Source organism: Miniopterus natalensis, chromosome 5 (assembly GCF_054644295.1).
Source record: "Miniopterus natalensis isolate mMinNat1 chromosome 5, mMinNat1.hap1, whole genome shotgun sequence".
Lineage (NCBI taxonomy): Eukaryota > Metazoa > Chordata > Mammalia > Chiroptera > Miniopteridae > Miniopterus > Miniopterus natalensis.
The window spans coordinates 55,086,564-55,092,660 of record NC_142085.1 but is presented as its reverse complement, the minus strand read 5'-3'; the positions used below and the strand labels follow the sequence as shown (position 1 = coordinate 55,092,660).

The window sequence follows — 6,097 nt, the reverse complement described above, 5'->3', positions numbered from 1 at the left end:
AATGTTACCTATGTACAGGTTGATGTGTGTTTCTGGTTCATGATATAAAATGCATTTCTTACTGGGTATTATCGTCAAAAAAAGTTTGAAAGCCACTGTTTTGGGAGGAAATCAGAGCAGATTTAAAGCGCTGAAGAGAGAATATATCTGAGGGTCTGAAAGGAGACCAGAGTGACTGTGAGGAACGAGCCTGAGGTGTGAGAAGAGGCCAGAGAGGCGAGGCAGCAGCCACCCACGGGGCACAGGAAGCCTGGTATTTTAATTAAGGGGTGATGGGAAGCCATCGGAGGGTTTTAAACAGAGAAGTATTGATATTTTTAAAAGATCCTTTAGGCCTTTTCATGAAGATGGCGCAGAAAGTGAAGAAGAAAGTCCCTGTGCCTCCCAAAGCTGAAGCCAAAGCAAAGGTTTGAAGGCAAAGAAAGCAGTGCTGAAAGGCATCCACAGCCACAAGAAAGAGAAGACCCACCCGTCATCTACCTTCCGATGTCACCCAAGACACTCGGGCTCTGAAAGCAGCCTGCATATCCTCGGAAGAGTGCCCATAGGAGAAACAAGCTTGACCACTGTGCCATCACCAGGTTCCCCTGATATCGAGTGAGCCATGAAGACAGAAATCAGCAAACACTCGTGCTCGCTGTGGATGCCAAGGCCAACAAGTGCCACATCCAACAGGCTGTGAAGAGGCTCTGTGACATTGATGTGGCCAAGGTCAACACCCTGACCAGGCCTGATGGAGAGAAGAAGGCATCGGTCCGACTGGCTCCCAACTATGATGCTTTGGATGTTGCCAACAAAATTGGGATCATCTAAACTGAGTCCAGCTGGCTAATTCTAAATATAAAAATTTTTCACTATGCACTAAGATTTGGGGTAATTTGTTATACAGCAATAGATAACTAATACAGGCTGCCTGAATTTAAATCCCACCACTTATTAGCTATGAGACCTCGGGTGAGTAACTTGAATTCTTTGCCTCATCTTAAAATGAAGACAATAATAATAACACTGTCTGCATAGGGCTATTGTAGAATGAAATGACTTAATAAAAAAAAGAAAAAAATTATTTTTCACCGTAAAAAAAATAAATAAAAAGATCCTTTAGGCTACTATGCAGAGACTGGAAGGAAAGAACAAAATAGGAAGCGCAAAGGCTCTTACAAGTGGCTAAAGCATGAAGAGTCACTAGCACGAGTGGTGCACATTTCATTGTCGGTCTTGTTCTCCCAGCCACTGGAGCAGACCTTCACTGTATGTTTGGGGAATGAATAAATTACACAATTGTAGTAACAATGGAGAGAAATGGATGAGTCAGTCACAACATGTATGGAAAATGGTAAGTCTTGCCGATGGATTGGGTGTGGGGGAAAGGGAGCGGGAGGGCCCTCCTTCACACGTCTAACCCCACCAACACTTGCTTATGCTTTCTTTCTCTACGCAGGATAGTTACAGGATTCTTTTAACTATTTAGCCTGTGTTTCTACCTCTGTGCTTAGTCATATTGGCCAGAAGTGGAAATGACAGAATTTCTTAAGAGAAACTGAGATTGAGTAGAATTACAAAAACCAGTTATCACAGATTTTTGGACCCATGGGATTTTGTAAACTTTTATGCCAAATCTTTGAACCTCCATGAGAGTCAACTACTAGCAAATAAAGATCTCAGAGGGGTGCCACAATTCCTTGGGAGTCCACATTCTGACGGGAAGCTGGTGAGGTAATGATTTATGTAGCTAACCATTCAAAGAACCTTCTCCCACCTGTTTTACGCTGCATTAAAAATACACTATGGCAAAATCCTTTCTCAGCATCCTTTTCTTGACAGTGCTGATGCCCAGCTCTGCAGCTGACTGTCCAGCCCCCTGCTGGTGTCCTCAGCGAAGTGTGGCCACCTCCTGTCCCTGTGGAGGGACTGGGAGGAAGGTGGGTCTAGCACAGACGGATTGAACATGGAGCAGGAAAAGGAAGGAGCCAGAGCCTAGGAACAGAAAAGTGTGAGCCCTCTCTGGAAAGTCAGGCACCAGACATGGGTGTGCTCCAGAAATGCTGATTAATTTTGAAGGATTGATCACTTTGGTTAAATGGGTATGCTATTGACTGAGAAGCCAAAGTGACAATCAGATGTCACTGGGAGTGATGCCAGTGGTGTTCGCGTTGCCTAAGAATTCTCGTGTGGCAGGATAGCAGACTCAACCTGGCTTAAGTGAACAAAGGGAATGCATTGGCTCGCTGCATGGCAACTCCAGAGCGCAGTCCAGAACGTGTACCCCCCTCAGAATGCCGGCTCTGTGTCTGCTTTGTTCATAGCACTACCTCTTCTGTGTGCCAGCTTCATCCTTGGGTGGGCACTTCTCCTGGTAACACAAAGGCCGAGGGAATGTTGGACTTTGTATTCTCCGATACACCATCTGGGAAAAGAGGGATTGTCCCCTCTGGTGACCCAACAGAGGACTGAGGAAGCTTTTTCCCAGAAGCCCCAGCAAACATTTCCTCACACCTCATTGTCCTGAGTCCGGCCATTGGCCCACCCCTGAGCCAGTCACCATGGCCAGGAGATGGATACTGTGACTGGCTTAAGCACAGCAGGGCAGCCCTGGAAGCTGGACACATATCCACCTGTTAGAGAAAGGGGCAGAAGCCAGAGGGGGTGGTTCCCTCAAGGCAAAATGTGGGTTTTATAACAGGAGAAAAGGAGAATGGATTCTGGGGAGGCAACCTATGGTGTTTACCATATCAACATCATTATTATTGTGGTAAAGGCCACATTGGAACAATGCAGATATAGAAAAAGAAAACCTTTGGTCAGAACCCAGTCTGCTTGCTTCTAGGTAAGTCACTTAACCTTTTAAGTCTCACTTTCTTTATCTGAAAATATGTGGATCATACACCTAGGTCAAATTCATACACCTAGATAGGTCATTTGCATATATCAAAATATATAAGGTTACATAGTTGAAAAAATGAAAATCAAATATGAGGTACTTTGTATGTTTTCTTAAAATGCCAAATACAGTCAGTCCTGCCAAAGGCAAGACTGAGCTGAGCTTCCACCTGGCAGGGAGGAGATGGCAGGAGGATGTCCCCGGCCACCACGGTGTCGGGCAAGTCAGGGCCCATTGCATGTCCTCATCACAAGAAAGAGGTTTCACTGGCTCAGAACCAAACTCAAGCAGCAGGTGTTCAGGGCTGGGGTGTTGAAGTTTCAGCTTTGATTTTTCTATGAAATCGTTCAGGTTATTAAAATGTCGACCCCGTTCTCTTGTATAAGAACTGGTTTCATTTCTAATGACACAGCACCATCATGCCATTCCTTGATTTAGTCACGAGAACCAAAACTAATGTGTGGCTAGTTTCATGTCATTTTTATAGCAGTTAGTACAGAGAACAACAGGCTCTGTGAAAACAGATGTATTTGCTATCTATTTCTCTATCTGCTACTTCTCAGACTCAAAACCTGATTTCTGAGATGGCGTGGTCCTCGGCATGGTCCTTGTGAGAGAGGTTCCGGGGAGTTCAAGAACCTGGCTGTTCTTCTCAGTGGGGAACCTTTTTATAGAAGAAGAGTGCCATTCCCCCAGCCTTGTAAGAATTGTAAGGGGATGTCAGAAAGAGGCCTTTTTTCTCTTAAGAGAAGGTTCCCTTGGCATTACCTCTTGTGAACACAGAGGAGGGCTCTGTACTTGATGAGCTTCTGTAGATTTCTTAAGGGCCTTGAGGTGTTGCATGAGAAAGTGAGCCGTATTTAGTATTTCTGGAAAAAAGCATTGCCTTAATAATGCCTCTTCACAAATACTTTATCATTTATAATGTCTCTATAAACAGGTTAAGGGTTAAATAACAAATGTTTACAGATGAAGAAACAGAGTCGTTGAATTTTCTGTGGCTTCAGAGAGGGTGTTGTAGAATTTAATTAGGGACCTGAGCTAACCTCTGCTGTTTAACTGCTTGATCTCGTGCCTGAGTTTCCTCGTATATAAAATGGTAATAATAAATGGTAATAATAAATACTAAATAGAGTGGTAGTGAGGAGCATGTGAACTAATGTGTGTAAGGTGCTCAGAATAGCACCTGGCACACGGTTTGCACTCAATAAATGTTAGGTGTAATTATTACCACCTTCACTATCCATTTTCCTCGACTGCAAGTTGGATGCCCTTGGCTCTTTGACTCACATGTACGCAACTAGCCTCTTCCCCTACCTGGCCTCCCTCCAACCTGTTATTCATCTGATCTTTGATCTCAAGTTGTCTTCCAACATCTGTCCTGCTTCCATGCTGGTAAGCTGGCCTCTTGGAGGGCCACCTAGACAACCTTTCCTTGCTGCCTTTTAATGCTGAACATGATTCCAGGGGGCACCAATTTAAAAAAAAGATGTTGAATTAAATATCAGGTCTAGGTAGATCCAGCTCCCTGGAAGGCTGGATTTGGCAGCTCTGCCTCCTCTGCTGTGCTATAGCCAAGCCCGGGCAACCTTACTGGCCCAGTTTAAAATTTTGTATCCAATTCAGTCAAATTCCTTCATTGTTTATTGTTTTTTTCCCGCAAAGGGACATTGTCAAGAAAGCCTTTCTATATTTCATTTCCTTGATTATTTTATTCATTCATGCTTTCAACCAGCATTCTCTTACTGTGTTCATGTGAGCAATCCCAATAGTGTCACTGCCGTTTGTTGCTTTGTGTATGTACATTTTGTCCCTTCTCCTAGATTGTGAATTTCCTGAGGCCAGAAGCCATGGCTTCTTTTCCTTGAGTCACCCACAGACCATGAGCAGGTCTGATGAGGATCCACTCGTGGAAGGGCTGTGACTACATATATGCATCTCCCTGGTCTTTTCCCTCTGCTTACATGCCCTTTCTTTTCTCCTAAGTGTCTCACAGGCCCTTTCTGCCAAATATAGTTAGGCCTTGAGCAAGCAGAGACGTAGATTTCATTGTCAGGGGCTGATCTGTCCTGTATTTGGGGCTTTGAAGGTGATGCACCCAGGGGTGTCCTTGGGTTTGGCCTCCAACACACACTGTTGGTGTATGTGTCGGCAGAACACCTGCCATGTCCTCAAACAAATGATCACGTCCCCCCTTTGTATCTCATTGTTTTCCTAGTCTGATCTCTCCTTCCTTCCCACAGTTGCATTCATCCGCCCTTCCCAGATTCCCCGCCAGGCCCATCCTGTCCCTGGCCTCTGTTCGTGAGTTGGCCGTTGCTGTTGCTTGGTCTTACCATACGTCTCACTTTGGTTTCTGTTCCTCCTATTCTTTTTCTTTCACTTTCCTCCGCCCACCAGCCATTTTTAACAGTGTCATCATGGCTCACAGTGTGGGAACACGGCCCTCGCTGTCTCCCACATCACACAGCCGCCCCTGGCTTTCGTGTGACCAGCATTCCTTTCCTGAACCATCAGGCAGGACGGGAGCTCCACGCTGCCAGGCACCAGAGCCCAGCTCTCGCAGTGAGTCCTGCCTCCTGCCCACCTCGGCTGCAAGGCCAGGGCAGACGATGGGGGGCACAGAGAAGTGCCCCAGGCTTCTTCTCAGCTTCTGCAGGGCAATGTGAGCTGGTTGTGACCCAAGACACCACTCAAAGCAGCTTCACTCTGAAAGCGTGAAACAGGGAGGGCTCTCTTAAAGGAACGGCAGGGGCTGCGGGGAAAAGGTGGGGCAGCACATATGACTGAGACCAGAGAGGTTTCTGGTGCTGACATGACTCGGCCTCCTAATCCACAAAACTCAGCTGAAACACCCAAGCCGGTGAATAACAGGACCCCAGTCATAAGCAGAAAACGCTCTTCCCTTTTTCTTCCCTCGGCCTCGCGCACATAGATAGGCTCGTGCAGTTTGTTCTTGTGCAAAGGTTTCCAGAAGTGTCCATGCGGAGGACAGCCCCCTTCTCGGGGGTCAGCCAGGACAGCCGAGCAACCCGGGCTGCCTGAGGGGGAGGGAAAGGACGGGAGGCAAAGGCTGCTGGGAATGGGGCCTTCTAGGACTCAGCTTCAGAGATCGAAAAATGGTCTTATCTCAAACATGCAAACCGGATTTGGTCAAACACTCTCCCTGAGAGGCAGCTGCCCTTTGAAGCTGTGGACCAGGGTGGAAATAAGCTT

The 6,097-nt window shown here is 46.4% G+C and overlaps 1 pseudogene; it reads left to right on the top strand.

Annotated features, from left to right (window-relative positions):
* The first annotated feature begins 341 nt into the window (after positions 1-341).
* Positions 342-842, top strand: LOC148093105 (large ribosomal subunit protein uL23 pseudogene; annotated as a pseudogene).
* The last annotated feature ends 5,255 nt before the right edge of the window (positions 843-6,097 follow it).